Below are 22478 nucleotides of genomic sequence, written 5' to 3'. Positions count from 1 at the left end.
GGTGCTGGGAAAACTAGACAGCTACACGTAAAAGAATGCAATTAGAACACTCCCTAACACCATACACAAAAATAAACTCAAAATGGATTCGAGACCTAAATGTAAGACCGGTCACCATAAAACTCTTAGAGGAAAACATAAGAACACTCTTTGACATAAATCACAGCAAGATCTTTTTTGATTCACCTCCTAGAATAATGGAAATAAAAACAAAAATAAACAAACGGGGGCTTCCCTGGTGGCGCAGTGGTTGAGAGTCCACCTGCCGGTGCGGGGGACGTGGGTTCGTGCCCCGGTCCGGGAGGATCCCGCGTGCCACGGAGTGGCTGGGCCCGTGAGCCATGGCCGCTGAGCCTGTGCATCCAGAGCCTATGCTCCGCAACGGGAGAGGTCACGGTAGTGAGAGGCCCGCATACCACACAAAAAATCAAAAAACCAAAAAGTAAAATAAAATAATATAAATAAATGGGACCTAATGAAACTTAAAAGCTTTTGCACAGAAAAGGAAACCATAAACAAGATGAAAAGACAACCCTCACAATGGGAGAAAGTATTTGCAAACGAATCAACGGACAAAGGATTAATCTCCAAAATATATAAACAGCTCATGCAGCTCAATAGTAAAGAAACAAACAACCCAATCCAAAAATGGGCAGAAGACCTAAATAGACATTTCTCCAAAGAAGACATACAGATGGCCAATAAGCACATGAAAAGCTGCTCAACATCACTAATGATTAGAGAAATGCAAATCAAAACTACAATGAGGTATCACCTCACACCAGTCAGAATGGGCATCATCAGAAAATCTACAAACAACAAATGCTGGAGAGGGTGTGGAGAATAGGGAACCCTCTTGCACTGTTGGTGGGAATGTAATTGATACAGCCACTATGGAGAACAGTATGGAGGTTCCTTAAAAAACTAAAAATAGGGCTTCCCTGGTGACGCAGTGGTTGAGAATCTGCCTGCTAATGCAGGGGACACGGGTTTGAGCCCTGGTCTGGGAAGATCCCACATGCCGCGGAGCAACTAGGCTCACGAGCCACAACTACTGAGCCTGCGCATCTGGAGCCTGTGCTCCGCAACGAGAGGCCGTGACAGTGAGAGGTCCGCACACCGCAATGAAGAGTGGCCCCCCACTTGCCACAACTAGAGAAAGCCCTTGCACCGAAACTAAGACCCAACACAGCCAAAAATTAATTAATTAATTAATTAATTAAAAAGTAACAAATGTTCAGGGGAAAAAAAAACCTAAAAATAGAATTACCATGATACAGCAATCCCACTACTGGGCACATACCCAGAGAAAACCATAATTCAAAATGACACATGCACCCCAATGTTCATTGCAGCACTATTTACAATAGCCAGGTCGTGGAAGCAACCTAAATGCCCATCGACAGACAAATGGATAAAGAAGATGCGGTACATATATACAATGGACTATTACTCAGCCATAAAAAGGAACGAAATTGAGTCATTTGTTGAGACGTGGATGGATCTAGAGACTGTCATACAGAGTGAAGTAAGTCAGAAAGAGAAAAACAAATATCATATATTAACGCATGTATGTGGAACCTAGAAAAATGGTACAGATGAACCGGTTTGCAGGGCAGAAGTTGAGACACAGACGTAGAGAACAAACGTACGGACACCAAGGGGTAAAACCGCAGTGGGTGGGGATGGTGGTGTGCTGAATTGGGCGATTGGGATTGACACGTATACACTGATGTGTATAAAATTGATGACTAATAAGAACCTGCAGTATAAAAAAACAAACAAAAAACTAATACTAAACTTTCTTTGGGTTATTTGTATGGATATATGTTAATATAAATGTTTCAGATATTACATGAAATCTCTAAAAATCTTATATGTTCTGGTATAATGTTATAAGTCATAATTCTAGTCATTACTTTAAAATGTATGTCTCAGAAATAACTAAATTTCCTTATCAATTGCATTATTATGCACTTTCATCAAATCTTTAACCATGGTCATTTTTAAGTCTTTTGTCATTTACAGAGAGTTCTGGGTGTACTCTGATGCTTTTGCAAAAATGTTCTTATAAAAGAGTTTCATCTTCAAGGAATTCATGAAAAAGACTCAGACAAGTACAGGTTTCTGGTAACTGACAATACTGCTGAACTGAATGAATAAGCATTTTCTGAACTCTAAAGGGAAACTGATGAATTCATAAAAGTGCTAACAAAAGATCAAGATGGAAAAAAAATTAATTACATGGGACTGAGTGAATTGATGAGGATGATTATAATTTTTGTGACTTTCTGTTTGAATAATAAAAAATAAATCCCACAAGGACTCAAAGGCAAAAAATATACAAATCAATTTTCACTGCAAAGTAAAGGAGCTGTTACAGTGGAGGATTACTGGACTGAATGTCAATATTATGACATAGTGTGAGTGTGTTCCGTGTTTGGTAATTGCAATCATTGTTGCTTTTGTTGTGGTCATCCGTTTACAATGCCTGGTGTCAGTTTATTTATCTCTTGTAAAAATAAAATACAGTGCATGTGTGTGAAAAAAAAACCTCAATGGTGGTGATGATTCCACAACTCTATAAATTTACTAAAAATTGAAAAGTACTGTATACTAAAAATGGTGAATTTTGTGGAATGTAAATCATACCTCAATGAAGCTGTTTTTAAAAAGAAGAAATACAAAAGGAGGTCCATATGCAAAGTTGTTAGATATGAGAAACATCTTTAGAGTGAAAGGGTAGCTCCCTGGATGGTTCTATTTGATTCCCAAATGTTGGCTTACCGTGATGGCATCAGTTCTTTGACTCGGTTTAAAAATGGAATAACTTGGACTCTCCACACTCTAGAATGTAGGAAATGTCATTTACGATGATCACGGTGGCTCTGATGAATCCCTCCCCAGTCATCCAGTGCCTCACATACTTTTGAGAATAAGGGATAAATAAGTTAATAACATGGATCCTGTGAATTCTGATACCCTAAGAGCAGGAGTGAGGGAGTAGGTGGAGAGCACAGCGATTTTTCTGCTGCCCCAGCTACCATGTTTGGACGTCATTCGAACATCATGTATTCATAAATCATACAGTCTCATCTCCAGTCCAACAGGGATGGGGTCTCTGCTCACTTGAAGGCAGGTCTCCGCATTTTCTCTACCATAACGTGTTACCGTGCACGCTGTCTGACCTGTGATCCTCAGTGCCCGTCTTCTTCTGATAACTGCACTCCTCTTCTAGAAAACTGTCCTCCTACCCCTGCCTCCCCATCACCACTCCAACCAGGTTATATGACTGTAGCTGTTCCCTAGAGATGGGAATGTGTCCTTAGCAAGGCTATTCAGACACCCTCCCAGGGATTTCTGGGGGTGGGGCAGGAAGAGGAGGGGGAAAGAGGAGGGGGAAGTAGAAGAGGAAGGGAAAAAAAAGAGAAGGGAGTGGAAGGGGAAAGAAAAAGGGAAGACAAGACCTTCCTCTCTGGCAGAGGAACTGGAAAAAAAATGTGAGCCTGGCGGCTGCCCAAGACTCAATCCTAACCCAGCACAGACAGCTGGTCTGAGGGACAGAACCAGGAAGGCCCCTGATTCCAGGGATCCCAGAGGGCCTTACACCCTTTTAGCACAGGATTTGGCATCACACGAGCCAAGGCACTCCCCCTTCTTTCCTAAGCTAGTTCAAGTTGAGTTTCCGTCACTTGCAATCTAAGAGTATTGACAAATCCTTTGGTGCCTTCTCACCTAGTCTATCTTGCTCAGGCTGTCACCTCAGATGCCACCATAAAAGAGGGGCCTAGAACCTCAGCAGCACTGCTGCAGCTTGCATTTCTGTCTGTTCAGCTCATTTCTGAAATCAGTAGCTCAATTCACTTCGTGAACCTACAGAACTGAAATACACACGCTCCAGAGTTTAACTGGGCTGAATACGATGGGGGGACCTATGAGGTCCCCTCGGAACCCACAGGTTAGGGAGGGCATATTGATCACTCATTTGTTTGGCTGTTGGGTGCTCCTTGATCTGGCAGCAACGCCTCACCACCTCCACCTCCAAGCACTCCGTTCTTTCTTCACCACAGAAGACCTGGCCAGCAAGCCCCACCTTCTGGGCTACTTCCATCCTGAAAATATGAATAGCTCTTTGGCTCTCCGACAGGAACCAGCCAACAAGGAAAACAATCATGAGTAACTGGAAATGAATAGCGTTCGACTTTTAAAAACCCTCACGAAATAAAAAGCCATCCAAACAGCTGGGTCCTGGAGGGACCCAGTGCTGTCCCTAACGATGAAGAAGGAAACTTCAGGACAGCTGGGGACAAGGAGAGAGGGGCAGACAGCGGGGAAGCTGCCCTGGAGTAGGGGTTGCAACGCTGGGGTTCAGCTGGACCAGGAGACCTAGGGGCCCAAGGATAATTCTTGGAGCAGTTAATCCTTGACCATCCCTCTCACCCACCTTAATTTATTCCAAACAAGACACCTGGAAGAGAAGCCCAACGCAGTGGCTCAGTCTCCACGGCATCACTCCCCAAGGGCTATGCCAACCTGGATTTGCCACACTACTGGCCTGGCAGCGCAAATGGAAAAGCCTTCCAGATCCCTTCCATTAGAAGCTCCAGACTGCTCCATGCCTGTGCTCTGTGGGGTGCCTAGAACCGTCTGCCCAGCGAACGTGAACTCCTGTTGACTGAATTTGACACCCTGGACCTTGTACCTTTCAATGTTCAACGCTTTGCTGTGTTTAGGGATAAGAAGAAAACAGCATTAACGTAAAGGATGGGGAATGCTTCTATCCACTGCAAAAAAGATTTAAAACACACTCCCCTCCACCCTGAGCGCCACGCATATCCACAGACTCACACAGCTTGCACCTGATCCTGAGGGTCTACAGAGTAAAAATATCATGCCTACTCAAGAACTTGTAATTTAAGAGGAAAAATAAGAAACCTATACTGTTTTATTTACTCATATGCACTGAATACCAACTCTGGGCCAAGTACGTAGGGGATGCAGAAATGTGGCCCAAACACAATCCCTGCCTACAAGAAAGAAGGAAAGGTCCATGTAGATGAATGCATTTGCATGAAGGCAGAGAGTGACAGACTTGTAAACCAAGAACACAAATATCCATTATTCTACGTGTAATCAGTTTGTGATGCAGCTTTTGAGCTACCGTACTTCTCTAAGGAAACACTGAAAGCTAAGGGCAAAATTCCAGATAACTGGGTAGACATGCAGGGAAGCTAAATCAAGCATGCATCTATTGAGGGCATTCTAGGTGTCAGGTGGTTACTGGGGTTACGGGACCTACAAAATGACATATTACTTAGACCAGTGCTGTCTAATACCGTAGTCATTAATCACACGTGGCCACTGAGCATTTAGAACGTGGCTACTGCAAGCTAACATGCACTGTAAATGGAAAATACACAACGGATTTCAAAGACTTACTACAAAAAAAGAATATCAACTATATCATTAATAGGTTGACTGAATATATGTTGATAGTATTTTGGATAGCCTAGATAAAATAAATTATTACGACTAATTTCATTTGCTTCACTTTCCTTTTTTGTGCCTACCAGAAATTTCTTTTTTATAGAAATTTATTTATTTTATTTATTTATTTTTGGCTGTGCTGGGTCTTCATTGCTGCGCACAGGCTTTCTCTAGTCGCGGTGAGCAGGGGCTACTCTCCGTTGCAGTGCGCCGGCTTCTCATTGCGGTGGCTTCTCTTGTTGCAGAACACGGGCTCTAGGCGCAAGGCTCCAGAAGTCGTGGCACGTGGGCTCAAAAGTTGTGGCTCAAGGGCTCCAGAGCACAGGCTCAGTAGTTGTGGCGCACAGGCTTAGTTGCTCTGTGGCATGTGGGATCTTCCCTGACCAGGGCTCAAACCCCTGTCCCCTGCATTGGCAGGTGGATTCTTAACCACTGCACCACCAGGGAAGCCCTAGAAACTTTTACATGACTTACGGTGGCTTGTATTTGTGGCTTGCTTATATTCTATTAGACAGTGATGATTTAGATCTTCCTTTCAAAGACTGATGACAGCATCCAATCAACAATAACAGCATTTTCTTATTACTTACAAGGCAGGCACAAAATTAAGAAAAAAGGTACATGTTATCATGTTTAATATTCACTTACTACCAAATCATAAAACTTAGATCTAGTAAATCCTGCAAGCTGATAACTGTTGAAAGTTAGTTTAAAAGATTCACTCTGCCACATGAAGGAATGATTAATCAACAATTTTATTTCAAAACTGACAGACTTCTATGCAAACTATTACTCTGTTATATATGGTTCAGAAAACGTATCTTTTTCTCTATCAACAGTTGGACAATTTTCCAAAGGACTCAACAGGGAATTTAACTTCTCCTTCATTCTAAGTATCACCATCTTCATCTTAACCACAATGTGACTGCTCTGTGCCTAGATGATGACTGAAACAAGGCAAGTTGTCTGGTGAGACTGAGGAATTTGTTAATACAGTTGGGAAGAGGACTGGTCACGATTAAAGGAAATGTGTCTTTACATTGTCCACGTTACCCAAGGATATAAAGAAGGACTTATATGGAAGAATGGTAACACAGGGTAACATAGTTCTGAACTACACAGAAGATGCCCAGCAGATGTGTTTCAGTGACATACGGGGGCAAGCCGTCTTTATAGCTATAAATTATAATGGCAGGTACAATCATATTGGCCAATCTATCAGCAGTTCTTCAGAGGTAGGATGATAAGGAACATGTTAACATTAGCAATAGTAATAACAGCCACAATAGCTATCGTTTATTTAAATGATTACTTTGCAAAATTTTATTTTGCAAAATTTTATTTTATTTTTTTACTATTTGATTATAAAGTGAGTATTATCTCATTTAATGCTCACACCACTTTGAACTTAGATGCTATTGTTTTTATTCTCAATTTCAAGATTAGGAAATTGCAGCCAAGAAAGTTTACTTAGCCAAAGTGGCACAATTTAAAAATGGAGAAGGCTGGATTCAGATTCAGCTCCCAAGCCCAAAATACAACACTGGGCTGCGTATTAGACAACACTAGTAATTAAAAAAAAAAAAAAAAAAAAAGTCTGGCCAACAAACCAACCGTTTTACAACTTCAAAAAAATTTAGTTGCCTTTAAAGGTGGAACACATACAGAGCTCCCCCTAGGAAGTCTGAATGGACCAATATGAAAAAAGGCATTCCTTCTGGCTGTCTGTCTTCACAACATTCCAGGGAAAGGTGGCATTTTTATTTCTTTGTCCTTTTAACATGTGGAGCATGCATATAATGAATGAATCTAATGAATTTATCTAATGAATTTTTCACCAGTCAGAAAAATCCTTTTCCATATAGCTTTGCTAAAGATACCGAGTCGGTCACAGAAAATGTAGATAATTACAGACAAGTGAAGGGGCTACTTTTATACTCAGCTGAGCTGGCAAACTACAGAATATGGCAGAGGTTTCCATAGTTTAGCAACAATACGGAAGAGCAGAACTTCGAGATATTTAGATGCTTCCCCATCATTAGGACATTTCTGCTCCTTAATAAATTATTCTAATGTCCTGTATAACACCTCTCTCCAAACCATAAAACAATGAAATACTACAATGCTTTACGACAATTAAAAGCACCAATGTCATAATAAAAGTGTATCTTAGAACAATCACCAGCGAGCCAGTAATGGGGCGGGGGGCAGGTGACATTTGTTCTGGAAGCCACACATAGAAGCGCCCACAGCCGGCAGGCTGCCACCTCAGATATCACCAGGATAGGGTGAGCTACTCTTTCTGTTTCTTTTGCCACGGTGGATATAAACACCCACTTGCAATGTAATGAGAATCAAATGTGCTTTGTTCCAAGCAGTATGCACTTAAAATAATCAGGGATTGTTTTAAAGGAGAAGAAAGCAAGCTTGTTGCCAAACAAGGCACAAACAGTAGCAGCCGTCAACAGATTGGCCAGGAGACAGGCTGGGACAGGAGTCATTCTGAAGAAATCTTGTTCTAGCTTTGAGACTCCAGAGGAAAAACAATAGAAAAAGTCAACAAACAGCACACCAACATGGAGTAAAGTTCTATAGCACAGAAAGAATCTAATTACTGAGGAGTTGATCAAGATTGCTGACTGGATGTATACAGAAGGTTAGTGGCAGAAATGAGTTTTTTCTTTTAAAAAAAAAAAAAAACCTCCTAGGAAATCCTGGATGTTATACAGATATTGGTTGGTTTCCATGCCTATATTTTCAAGTTTTTCCCAATTTATAAACAGCTCATAGGAAAGAAATGTGAAACATTTTCTCAAAAGAGAACAATGATACAGCCCCAAAGAAAATTAAGGATTTTTTTTTTAAACAAAGATTCAAGAAGGTTCTGAGAGTATTCGAAGCAGCTTGCATCCATGAGGAATGTGGATTGGGCCTGAAATAAGATTCAGCTTGAGAGAGAATGGTAGACTACTCCCCACCCAGCCCTAGGCGAGGCCTTCCTAACATGGTTCAATGCGGGACCTCAGGGCCCTACATATGTCTGTGGCCCTTGAACAACACAGGTCTGAACTGTGCAAGTCCGCTCATATGTGAAATTTTTTCAATAAATAGATTGGAAAAATTTTGGGAGATTTGCAACAGTTTGAAAAAACCCACCAATGAACCGTGTAGCCTAGAAATATAAAAAAAATTTTAAATGGTACATCACGAATGCATAAAATGTGTAGATACCAGTCCATCCTTACATAGGCATAACGTGAGTGATATTTAATATAAAATAAATGTGTTAGTTTTCTTACTGTTTTGTAACTTTGCTGTCAAAGAATGATATTACTGTAGAGTATGCCTCTGTCTCTCATAACTGGAGAAACTGCATATCAGCCTATCATCACAGGTAAGTGGTTTTTTAAAAAATGGAACGATGTTTCCAATACTGTATTATTAACATGACTGTAATACCATATGTCATAAAATTTTATCAAGATTCATTCATTAGCATATAGGCTACACTACCATGAAGCAATCGTATCGACTATACTAGGCTACCATAAAGCAATCACATTGCTGCTTCTTCCTATAAATATGAATTTTTTCACATCTTTTTTTTTTTTTTTTTTTTTGCGGTATGTGGGCCTCTCACTGTTGCGGCCTCTCCCGTTGCGGAGCACAGGCTCCATGGCCATGGCTCACGGGCCCAGCCGCTCCACGGCATATGGGATCTTCCCGGACCGGGGCACGAACCCGTGTCCCCTGCATTGGCAGGCGGATTCTCAACCACTGTGCCACCAGGGAAGTCCACATCTTTTCATTTTTGATGTCTAGTGTTAGTAACACGTATAACATCTACAGGGTTTTGTATCATAAGACAATACCGTTGTAGATACTGACAGACAATTCATCATATAAACAGACAACGTAAACTTACAGTATCAATACATACAGTACAGTATTGTAAGTGTATTTTCCTTACACTATTTCCTTAACATTTCTTTTTTCTAGCTTACTTTATTGTAAGACTATAATACATAATATACATAACGTACAAAATACGTGCTAATCGACTGTTTACCTTATCAGTAAGGCTTCTGGTCAACAGTAGGCTATTAGAAGTTAAGTTCTGGGGGAGTCAGAAGTGATACATGGATTTTCAACTTGGTGGGAGCGGGAATCCCCCTAACCCCCCTCCCCGGTCAGGGGTCAACTGTGTTTTCCTTCTGGCTGCCTTTGGCAAGGAAGAAAGAAAAAGCAACCCACAAGTCCATGAACCTTGTGGCTCACCAGTTCCCACGTCCTCTGGGGTAGCTGGGAGGAGGCGACTGTGAACAGGCTGCTTCTCCCACCAGTGAAATGACTACGGGTCAAAACATCCACTGAAAGTTAGCACTCCCTTTCACTTTTGAAAAGCGATCAGTCACCAGCAGGTCAACTCTCGTGGGAGGTGATGGTCAAGTTATGTGAGCATTCTCATCAAACTAGGAGGCTCAGCACAAAACCTGTTAACTCACTGACAAAGCTTGACACATAGATTTGTTTATGTGGTTCTCGCCCAGCAGGATGCTAGGGGCCTGGGTTCCAGTTCCTTTTCCAACCTTCACGTCACTGCTCAAGGTCATCTGCCCTACCCAGGACTCCCCACTAGCTTGTCCAAGTCTACACCAGTCTTCTTCACTGGTAACAATTATAATTAGCTCCGTGTGGGGCTCCCAAGGTCACTGTCTACATCCGAGAGAAACAGAAATGGACAACATCTAGAAGGCTTGTGCCAAGAGCAGCCAGAACTAAGGTTCACATCTAGCTGTGCCTCTTACTGACTGTGCCACTTTCCAAGGGGTCATTTCTCTTCCCTAGACCTCAGTCTCTGCTGTCAAATGAGTTCCCGCCACCATCCCATTCCAACCACTGGAGCCTTGTGGTCCAATGGATTGAAAATGTGTTAACCTCTTGAAAACTTGAAGCTCCATGAAGGCAGGCATTGCTGCTCATCCCTGGATCTTCTATCTATACTGCCCGACGACTCTACCAACACGTGCTGCTCAAAGGGCATCGGACACTGCGTAAGACGGCCCGCACCTCCGGAAGCTGCCAGCCTAGGAGCAAAGTGACTGGAGCAAAGATGGCGCTCAATTCAATTAAACCAACTCGTTGAAAGAACCTGCATCATTCACCCTGTTACAGGTAGGCCCGCATCCCTCTTGGCCCAATTATTGGCTGAAGAGATGGAGAATGTCGCCTAAGATGGGAGGGACAGATCAAGCTCCTGAGTGTGGCAGTACCTTCTCCCAGCACCTGCTGCCTCCCACAGAAGGGGGAGTTCCTCTGGAAGAGCAGGCTTCCAGCTGAGGGCCAGCTCCCCAACTAGGAAACGTGGCCCTGTCCTCCTCGAGTCCCTTTGGAGGCAGCCCCATAGGCTAGGAGACCTAGATGAGCACAGAACAGACAGACAGCCAGGATATTACCCCCACCTGGCTGAGCAGTCAGAGATCGACCCCCGTGAGCTTAGAAGTGTCATGGGCTGGACCCAGGGACATCTCAGTTCCCTCCTGCAACAGCAAAGGGAGGAAACTGCTGCCATCTGGAAAGCAGAAAACGGTACAGGTCCAATGCTAGACCAAGAAACGTTGTCTCTGGGGTGAGGAACTCAAGACCCAGCCTTAGAATCCATCGCATCTCTGCGAAATAGTCATACGACAGGTTCACTTTTTATTACTTCTAAATAGCATCTTACTGCATCCAATAGCAATAGTTCCTAAAAATGGTCAGTGGTATGTAGACTGGTTAGTAAAGCAACTAGAGACTGGTTTTCCTACTGAGGGTATAAAACCCACAATTATTACTTTTCACTCGTGTATGATAGGTTATCAGGTCTGGGGAACAGTGGCACATGATAGAAAACAGACCCCCTGTCATTGTACTCCTGATCCTTATGAGGTGTTTGTTAAAGGTAAGCCCGACAAAGGCAACAAGATTTTCTAGGTATATTCAATAGATCTTGGCTTAACCTGGGGATTCCAAAGAGGTTCATAACTGGGCTTCGCACAGGGACTTCCATGAACCTCTTGAAACTGCCAAAGATTACAAAGGTACAGCATCATTTCATATAAGTGAATTTCCCCCTAGGAAAAGTGGTCCAACACGTGCATCCAATTTGCAAAGGTGTCCACCTTTGACTCAAAAAGATTTAAGAATCACTGCTAGATGGCCTGCCTCAGTCTGCAAACTGAACTCCTCTTGGAGGAAAACACTCGACTCAGTGCTGCCCCAGAGCAAAGGAAGCCGCTCAGCCCTTTACTCCCCACCAGTGAGCTCTGCCAGAGCTTTTTTTCCTGGCTGGGTTTCTGTCACTTCAGCCAGCAAAGGGAACTGGACAGACGTAGTGAAAGTGAAGAGAGAGAGATGCTGCTGGGCTGTTAATTCTAGAGTCATGTAGCTCTTTAAAAAGAAAACATTCTGGATTAAGCAAACTGAATTCATCTAGTAAGCAAAGGAAAAACAAAAAAGACTGATACTGCTCTTACCAACTGCAATACTTAACAGGGATAAGAAAAGTTGAGTCGAGGTTTAAAAGGTAGTCATTGATTTTGAGGGAAATTGATATAGTAGAGGATGCATTGCTTATGTTTGGTTACTTGATGATAAACTTTGGTGTTCACCAAATGTCAATTTAAGAAAAAAATAAAGGAAAAAGGTATATATTTTCTTCTACTGTAGAATAAACTTCTTGGACTACAACGAACTTTTCTCACAACTGGATTCCGTTCATTTAGAAGGAGGGATGGATAAGTCATGAACTCCCAAAGGTTGCCCCTTACCCAGGGGTGACCAATGGTTGTGGAATTTATAAGGCAAGACACTATTTCCAGTGAATTCCATTTACTACAGAAAGAACTGGACTAGATCCCAGGTCAGGTTAAATGAGGTAAGACCCATCACACAAAACCAGCTGGTGAAGCAGTTCAGACACAGTAACTGCTCCAAAGGGTAGATAGGGCAGAAAGGGGTTTCTTAACTATAGGTAAGAGAACCAAGGCTTATAGAGGTGATGTGACTTGCCCGAGAAAGGAGAACTACATCTTCTGAACTTCAACCTTAGCATTTTGCTAACTACCTCTACTCCTCGGCCTTATGTGACAGATACTCTACTGGACACAATATAAGATTGAAGAATGAGGCACACTTCAAAGAGAAAAATGCTTTGTTTTAAAACACATGGCTAAGTCTGTACAGTTACATTTACTTATTAAAGTATTGACTAAATTGACTAATAACCAGTGAGTCTGATATCAAAGGCTAGAGCAGTCTAGGCTAGAGATGGGAAACTGAGGTTTGATTAACAACATTTCTCTTTCATTAAACCAACACTTTTCAGCTCGTGGGTAGCAATAAAACAAAAAGAAATAATCTCTAAATCATGCAGCATCTTAATGATTTTTTTTAAAAGGATACCATCAGTATCGTATACCTATATAAATAAATAATGGGGAAAAAAAATCTAGAATCCTTTTCCCTACCACCTACTTAAAACATACCCAAGAGGCCTCTGATTTATTTAGCTTTGTTATGTCAACTCCTGTATTCATCATTTCTCCTACATACAGGAAATCCAGTTGGCTTTTAGCAAAATAATGCATGGCACTAACAGTGAATGTCTTCAGTACCATGAGTTAAGGATTTTATGATGTGACAGTTTTTTAAGTATTTCTGGGTACACTACTATATATACCGGTTTCTCCTGGATCTTCAGATGAAGGTCACCATTCCTCCCAACCACCGAAAAAAAGAAACCACCACCTCAGGATGAATGCACAAAATCAGAGCAATGATGAGTAAACCTTCTGCAACAATTCTAAGAAATGCACTTTCTATTCTTAGAAATTCAGTGTGGTGGATGTTACTCGAGACCATTTCTAGTCTGTTTGGATCCTGTACGGGATGGAGAGTGAACATCACTTGGTTATACAACGTCCACATTTAAACTGTGGGAAAGCTAAGGTACCAAGCAAAGGAAAGGTGGGTGCGCTCCTGAGCAGCGTGTTACTTACGTTTTCTTCCGAATTCAGGTTTAGGTAAATGTTGCAGAAAAATATGACGACACAAGTGCTTTGTGGGAGAGATCACACAGATTTAAACAAAGTGCTTTCTGTATAAGAACCTGTGTTTTTATCCTGATGGAACCTGTAAATATGACATCTGGGGCACTCAGTTACAGCTGGGAGAACAGCCAGCACCATTTGGATATCCAATAGGTGCTAAGAGAAATTCTAAGTAGAAAAGTCACAACAAAAAAGCATGAAATTATTTCATTCAACAAACATGTGAGTACTTACAGTAACATCAACAATGTTCTAGACACTAGGGATTCAACAGTAAACAAAAAGAGACAAAACCCCTGTCTTCCTGGAGCACATATTCTAGTAAGGATGGACATACTACTAATATGAACCAAACTAATACAAACTTCTGGCAAGTTTGAAGGCAATTAAGTGCCATGGAAGAAAAGAAAGGAGAAAACGGAATTCTCTGTGTCCAGTGGTTAGGAACTGGTGCTTTCACCGTTGGGGGCCCGAGTTCGAGCCCCGGTTAAAAGTAATAATAAAATAAATAAATGGCTGAATAAATAAACACATAAAGGAGAAAAGAGCAGCAGGACATGCTGGAAGGCGGCGACCAGGGAAGATGGGCTGAGAAGGTGATGTCTAAGTGAAGAGCTGAGGGGTTCAGGGGCACAGCCCTGGAGACGTCTAGGGGAAGAGCAGTCCAGAGAGTGTGAACGGTAAATGCAATGGCTCTGAGACCGCAGTGTGCCTGGCAATTTGAAGGAATAATGAGGAAACCAATGGGTTTAAATGCCTTGAAACTGCTTCCAGATTAAGAGGTTACAAATTCGGGGCCAAATGTCATGAATACAGCCATATTTTCATACACACTTAGAGCAGGAATGTGCCTTTGTAAATGCATACTCAAGCCCCTTAATCTTTCCAAGTCTGAAGAAATGAGGAAGAGAAGGTAGAGTGGGTAATCCAGGGTTACACCACCAGTCACTGGCCAAGAAAAGGCTTCAGCACAAGTATCCCAAACTCAACACCACACTTTTGTCTCATGCTCCAACTTTATAATTAAGAGGCACTCTTATTTTTTTTTTTAATTGAAAAAACTAAAGAATCCAGCCAACTCACACTCTTAGAGCTAAAAATTGATCAATTTCATTTTTCATTCAGCAAATAACCAAGAGAGACCCTACATACACCCTACATATTGCTGAGGAAGAAATAATAAATGCATCATTACCTAGATCTCACTACCCAGCAATCGAATGTATAGGTGTGTAACAAAGAGACTACTCAAGGAGACATGTCTCAGATGTTGACTGCAGCACTGTTACAGTAAAAAAGTGGGGAAGATCAACTGTCCTCTGCAGAAAAAGTGTAACAGTGAAAAACTGGAAACTCAAATTTTCTCTTGGTGCGGAAAAGAATATGCTATCATTTATTCATACACTAGAATTCTCTGTAGCAGCTAAAGTAAATAAGATCTACATGTACCTCAAACACATAATGACAAATTTTAAAATGCAAGCCATGTGTATATAGAATTATGCCATTTAAGTAAAATGTTAAACACACAAGCTCGCGGATACAGTTTGCAGATATGTAATACCGAAGTACCAAACACCTTTGGGCACTCTGTAGACTGACTTCACATTAGTGGTTACCTGAGGACGGAGACAGAGGAAGAAGGATGGATAAAATATTTCAGTTACAGTTTATTTTTAAGGGGCGGTATGAAGCAAATATGGAAAGATTAGCAACTCAAACATAAGTCGTGGAAAAATGGAAGGCTTACTATGTTCTCTTTAGGTACGTTTGAAATTTTTCATACTTTTATTTGGAAAAAAAGGAAGGCTAGAAGGAAGGAACAGAGAGACAGACAAAGCTCCTTCATCACATTCCAGTGACTCCAAGGCCGAGTTCCCCTAACTTGCAAAGCTCAGGTTCTTCACCTTTAAAAGGTGAGTGGTACTAGGTGTGCCTGCCTCAAAGATGCTATGGAAGTGGCAGCCTGGAGACAGAGGTTCATTGTCAGATACACGACTAGCAGACAGGGGTACTACATCACGTCCCCATTGAATCTCCAGGGCCCAGCACCCATTACTTTATTTCAATTTCACAGATAATAGTAATAAGATTTTTCAACAAGGTTATAACCCTCCCTCCCTCCCTCCCCCCCAAAAAGCCATAAAAACACATCTAAGGAGTGTAAATGATACAATACATTCATTACTGAAGCATTTCAATGAATGGAGACAGCCCAGAATGGGAGCACCTCTCCCAATCCAAGTTCTGCAAGCGCTGGTTAAAAATTACAAGAACTGGATAAATTTCCTCACATAAAATCTGTTATCTTACAAGCAGAAGGGAAAAAATATGACACTGGTTAAGTAAGCATCATTAAGAAAGGATGATCTGATTACATCCATCAGTAATAATATTCCCAGCCACACCTGTACACAACGACTCTGCAGGCTGGGGACAGAGCAATCAAAATCCAGCCTCCTTGTGATACACTCTCTTTTCCAACTTTGCTCAGACCTCAAGGAGGCGAGACTCTCCTCGCTAAGATGAGCTTCTTTTAAGTCTCACTGATCAGTAAAACCAATTCCTCACTCTGCCAGGCCCTGACGGTCTCGAGATGACATTCTCCAGAGAACTGGCAGGGCGCTCGGTAGTCTCCTCCCGCGGAAGGAAAAGAGAAACACATCTAAGTCACCTGGGAGCCTGTGGCCAAGGGAAGCCGCTGGTTCAGGTGAGCGGCCTTGAGTCCGCAGATTTGCCCCAATCACTGGAAACAAAGTTGCGCTGAGCTGGGCTCCTTGGAGAAGCCCAAGCCTGGCTACCGCGCCTAGGGGCTGGGAGATCACTTGCAGCGCCTCCACTTTCCCCTGGGCTCCGTCGGCCGCGTCTGCTGTCTCTCCCGGCTCTGAGGCCCACCCCCCTCCACAAAAGCGGGGGACGAGGTCCAAACGCAAACGAGAGAGTGAGCCCGGGGTTAGCAGATGTACTCTGCAAACTGCAGAAACTAAACCGCGGGCCCAAAAACCTGCCCGAGCCAGCAGCGAAGCGAGGGTGGGTTAGGGAGGGTACCCACCCTCCTAGTCAGAGGTTGGGGTCGATGGCGGGCGGGCGCCCCTCGCGCGCGCGGCTCCACATCCTCCCTCCTCCCAAAGCCCCAGCTGCCCGAACTCCAGCATCTCTCCTCCCGGCCCTCCTCGGAGCTGCGGTCGAGGGAAAAGGACAGGAAGGACGGGGTGCGGGGTCAGTCGCAGGCCCGGAGTGGCCCTGCCAGCACCCTTGGGCCGGCGGAGGGCTCCCGGAGTCAGAAAAAGAACAATAGCGGACCCTCGGCCGCCGAGCCCCCCGAGTCTCCCGCTCGCGCCTTCCTCCCCGGCTCCTCCAAGTTCAGCGCGGAGGCGGGTCGAGCCCTGAAGCGGGGATCGGGGGGAGCCAGGCGCAGGCGGGCCACGCAGGTGGGACAGGGAGCAGACTCGGGGCACCCGGAACGCCCTGCCGGGGACTGGTCATTCATTCCCACCCGCGCTCCCTGCGCACCCACCCCTGCCCCAGCCGGCCTGCGAGCCGCGGGGGCCGGTAGGAGAAAACCCCGCTCCGAACTTGGCTCGTCCTCCCTTTCTGCTCTGACGCCCACCATTCCTCCTCTTTCTGTGTTTCTCAGTCTGCCCTCTGCAGACAGCGGGCGGCCGGCGGGGACAAGGGACTGGTGGCGGGACGCTCGCAGCCTCCCCGCCGAGCCACTCCGCCGGCGCGCAGTCCGCGCCTCCCGGCCGCCTCCCTCGTCCGAACCGCAGACACAAAGGCGGGGACCGGAGCCCGCGCGCCCGCTCCGGGGAGCCTCCCGACTCTCGGCGCCGCGCACTCACCCCATCGAGGCGGCGGCGGCGGCGGCGGCTCCCGGGCCCCGCTGGCTGCGCCACCCCGCCCGCCGCTTCCCCAGGAAAAGGCGGCCGCCGGGCTCGCTTCCTGCTCAGCTTCCTGCGCCTCGGTCCCTCCTCCTCCCCCGCTGCGGGGGTCAGTGGGCGCCGCGGCTCCCGGGCTGGGCCGGCGGGGCGGGGCGGGGGCAGCACCACCACGTGGCCTCCCGGCGCCGGCCCCCGCCGACCCGGATCCCGCGGGAGCGGGAAGGGAGGTGCTAACCATTCCCCTCCCCTTCCACCCCGCGCGGCCCCAAATTCCGCGAGTCAGGTGATCCGGACCTGCGGGAGGTACTCCCGGCCCGCGCGCCCTGGGCGCCCGCGGCTTGCTTTTAGTTTTCCACGGATCGTGGGATTCTCCCCTGTGGATCTTTCATCATCATCACCTGAAGTTTAATGGAAACCACCGGTGCTCTGACCCCAGGGCTTAGGACGGATGAGATCCTGAATAGTAATGCATTTCTGGTTAACGTCCAAAGTCGTTTGCGGTCGTGGGGTGTTTTAAAGTCGCTGATCCAAGCGCTTTCTCACCAGAATCAAATCGGTCATATTTTCCAAAATTACTGAACAGAAAGTAAACTAGAACATGCTCGTAGTTTCTGGACTGAACCAGTTGGTTGGAATATGTTCGGTAACGCTCATCAGGTGGCAGGAGAAAACTACCAGCGTTCAGTATTGCTCGGAGAGTTAGGAAGGAGAAACCTACTTTCTGAACTGAGGCACCATGGGGAACGCCCTCCCTGCAGGATCGGGGATGCAAAGGAGGCGCCGACAGCTCCTCTCCCTTCCCCAGCCCGCGGAGCCCGGCGTTTGAATCGTGATGGGCTCCTTCTGTAGGTCCAAGGATTTCAAAGCTCTCCGCCTCCCATTAAATTTGGGACGGCTTTGCCACTCATTTTGATCATGTTAACCAGCTGTGACTTAAAAAGTCTTCTGATGAACCTAGGGGCAGGACAGGAATAAAGACGTAGACTTAGAGAATGGACTTGAGGACACGGGGAGGGGGAAGGGTAAGCTGGGACGAAGTGAGAGAGTGACATGGACATATATACACTACCAAATGTAAAATAGATAGCTAGTGGGAAGTAGCCGCATAGCACAGGGAGATCAGCTCGGTGCTTTGTGTCCACCTAGAGGGGTGGGATAGGGAGGGTGGGAGGGAGATGCAAGAGGGAGGAGATATGGGGATATATGTATATGTACAGATGATTCACTTTGTTATAAAGCAGAAACTAACACACCATTGTAAAGCAACTATACTCCAATCAAGATGTTAAAAAAAGAAAAGTCTTTATTCACCAAAGCCCCTGTGTTCGCCCTGTTAACTCTACGTCCTTTGCACAGGGCAGGAAGTTTTCTAGAATAAACGAGTGGTATGCGTCCTTTTTTTGGTGAGATCGACTCAATCTATTGAATTTTCTTTTAATTCCAACAAAACTGAAATTAACCTGAGTTCAGTTTATAATGTCTTGGTCAGATCTCCACTACCCCCAGGTCAGACTTCGTCTGTACCCCTGTCTCCCCCACCCACGGCCAAGTCAAGGGAACAGCCTGTCTTAGCTTTAACAGGTGACTTATCAAACAGAGAGCAAACGCTGTGTAACTAGTTGCATGGTCTTCCCTTCCTAAATCAGAGGTCAGAGATGCCTTAGAGAAGGGGTGAAGAGCAGGTTTAAAGCAAGATGTACACCCCTCTTCCTGTCTTTTATCCCTCTCAAATCACCTTCTAAAAGACACGTGAACTGGTAAACTTCTTTTTGGTTTAGTGCTGGCAATTTCCACAATACAGTTTTCCATTGCAGTTCATATGAATGGTGTAGCGTAGGGTATTTATCAGGAACAATACTGCCACGTGTGAGTTTTCTGTTCTCCTTTCAGCAGGTCAGTCTCATTCAAGTGGTGGCAGCTGGCAAGGTGGGCATTGCAACGGGGTACAGGGTGTACTGTGCTGCTTTGGAAAGTTAACATGTGTGTATTCTGTAGCTGAAGGAGTTAAAATATCAAACAAAACTGTGTAAGGCAGGGTCATCAGCCTTTTATTCATAGGACCCCTGTCCTTCTTCTTTTTTTTTTTTTTCTCTTCTACATGGCCAGGCCCTGTCCCAGCTACCTGCTTGGGGGCCGGTAGGCCCCTGTCAGCCCCGTGGCTCCCATAGGTAGCTTATGTACTTAGTCTCCTTAATTAATTAATTAATTTGTTTATTTTTTTAATTTTAGCATTTTATTTATTTTTTTTATACAGCAGGTTCTTATTAGTTACCCATTTTATACATATTAGTGTATACATGTCAATCCCAATCTCCCAATTCATCCCACCACCACCACCACCCCGTCACTATTCTCCTTAATTTATAAGCCCACCATCTACATTAGTCTGGGTGAGAGATTGTGGTGGAGGGAAGGACTCACAGTTAATCTTTGTGCCAAGACCCTTTACCAGCTCCCGCCCTCCGTTGAAACTCAAACCACCTGCTTCAGACCACAGCTGACATTCTGCCACCTGCAGGGAGATTGGTGGTCAAGTATGGGATTGAACACCCACACTTGACCACCAAGTGGTTTTATTGCCCAGGCCTTTAGTGTTTGAAATTTGGTGTGTATTTTGCACTTATTGCACATCTCAATTTGGACTAGTGACATTTCACAGGCTCAGTAGACTAGTAGAGTGGTGCTAATTGGGTTCAGGATACATTGAACACCACCCTTGGATGCAGAGCTGACCCACGTGAAAGGGTTTGAGAGATGGAAACGAGGATAAAATGACCATATAAACTGCATAAAGTTGGTAGAAACTTTGGGGGATGAACAGCATGTTGAATTTCAATAGGAGAAGTACCCCCAAATCAAAGCAACTGTGGTGTGATTTGCAATACTAGGAGTAATAAGAGCCAGGGGACCAGGTTTCCCGACCCCTGTGTTTGACCAACTTGCCATTGGAACTGCATCAAGTGTTTGAATCTCACCAGGCCCACTTTCCCAATCAGTAAAAGAGAATGTTGAATTACATGGCCTCTAACATCCTAAGACCATTCTCTTAGTTTGAAGAGCCTTCACAAGCAACGTTGTCCCCACATGTTATGGCAAAGGGTCTGTTCTAGCAGTTGCTAGTGTTGCTATCCAGTACTTAGCAGGATCCACAAATGAAATTCATCGATTGGTAGGGCTCAATTTTTTTTTATTTTTGAAATTAAATAATATTACATTCCTTCTTTCTTGCTCCATCTCTCACCAATATCAGTTCTCCCCAGATTAAAAACTTAACTTTGAGAAACCAAAGCTAAGACTTGTTGGGATAAAAAGAAACTGTCCCTGAAGGAGGCGATAGAGATAGCCAAAAAGTACCAGAGTCCAAAAGTACCCCTCCTCTCTTTGGTGTTTGGTCAGGAACTGACTGCATTTCTGGGTCTAGTTAGAGGCAGCATAATTTAGAGGAATGTGGTGATATTGGACCCAGTCCAGAGAATGGAACAAAAACACAATCAGAAGTTTGGAGAGAGATCATCTGTGGGGAAGAGGCCAAATATTCATAGCAAAGCCACCTTTTGTGTTTTCTTGACGATGTTTCCAAATAGGAGGAAACTGTGACATGGGAGAAATTAATACGTCTGGCATTGCTTTTCATAATTTAGTAAGACCATAGTAATAAAGTAGTGTGCAAATACTGATTAGCCCATGGCTTCTCCACTTGCCAGGAAGCCAGCAGAAATTTCTCCAAGGGTAGGTTACTACCCTTTCCTTCTCAGTGACCTTGGGCACCTGATGGGGAGGGGAGGCTAAGATGTTTGGTAAAAATACATTCCGCAGCCCTGCATCAGAGCCCCGATTGTAGGAGTATAGCAGAGAAGCTAAGCATCTGAACCTTGACACTACAGACCTGAGAAGGTCTTAAGACTGTCTGGCCCATCATCTCCAATGAGGAATGGAAAGTCTGCAGAACTGTGCTGTCCAGTATGGCAGCCACTAGCCACATGTGAACACCTGAAATGTCACTACTCTACTAGGCTACTGAGCATGTGAAATGTCACTAGTCCAAACTGAGATGTGCAATAAATGCAAAATACACACCAAATTTCAAAGACTAAAAAAGAAAAATATCTCACTAATAATTTTTATATTGATTACATGTTGAAATGCTGATATTTTGGATGTATTAGGTTAAATATATTATAGACACTAATTTCAGTTATTTCTTTTTGCTTTTTAAAATGTAGCTAAGTAGAACATTTTAAAATTCCTATCTGGCTTACGTTGTATTTCTACTGGATAGCACTGCTATGAGGGCTAATATTAGCAGCTAACACACATTTAGCATCTACTGTGTACCAGGCACTCTTCTAAGTGATATATACATTAACTACGGTGGTCATATACTTAATTATACAATCTGTGACACTTCTGAGAGTGAAGTAGGGGAGGCAAATGCTGAACCAGCCAGGATACCGGACAAAAGGCATAAACTGGAACTGTCCTGAGCAAACTGAGATGTCAGGCCCACCTAATGTTAGGTCAAATTAATCCTTACGTCAAACCTATAAGTACCATTATCATCCTCTTGGGCATATGAGGGAACTGGGGCACAGAGAGATTAAGTAATTTGCCCAAAGTCACACAGCTGGGAAGTAGTAGTGTTGGAATTCAAACCAGGGCAGTCCAGCTCTCGAGCCTTCACTCTTAACCGCTGTACACCACTGTCTGCTCAAGAGCTAAATATGGACAGAGGATTTAGTAGATGCCGTTTTCCTTAATTCTCACAGCAACTTGGACAGAGTATTATCCTGTTTTTATAGTGCAGAAACTGAGCTTTAAATAGATCCAGTAACTTGTCCAAATCCTAGAACCAGAAAGAATGGAGCCAAGAGTCGAGGTTTGGGATGCCCGACTCCAGACAGGTCTTCTTAACTGCCGTGTCATATTGCTTTCAGGCCACCTCTGTTTATAAACGACTCTCATATTGATCTCGCTACTTCTCCCGGTTCTGGCAGAGGACTGGATAAGAGGAGATGAGAAC

At 44.3% G+C, this 22478-nt stretch overlaps 1 protein-coding gene across 8 annotated transcripts in view; it reads right to left on the bottom strand.

The window, feature by feature from the left end:
* RAI14 (retinoic acid induced 14) overlaps nt 1–17589 on the bottom strand; it is a 152000-nt gene extending 134411 nt beyond the window's left edge. For all 8 annotated transcript variants that reach the window (XM_059063226.2, XM_059063227.2, XM_059063229.2 and 5 more), the window contains exon 1: nt 17420–17589. The gene's annotated coding sequence lies outside the window, so the exon portion shown is untranslated. The remainder of the gene's footprint in view (nt 1–17419) is intronic.
* Between the last annotated feature and the right edge of the window lie 4889 nt (nt 17590–22478).

Source organism: Kogia breviceps, chromosome 4 (assembly GCF_026419965.1).
Source record: "Kogia breviceps isolate mKogBre1 chromosome 4, mKogBre1 haplotype 1, whole genome shotgun sequence".
Lineage (NCBI taxonomy): Eukaryota > Metazoa > Chordata > Mammalia > Artiodactyla > Physeteridae > Kogia > Kogia breviceps.
Note: the sequence above shows the minus strand (reverse complement) of the source record. Positions and strands in the feature narration are given on the sequence as shown.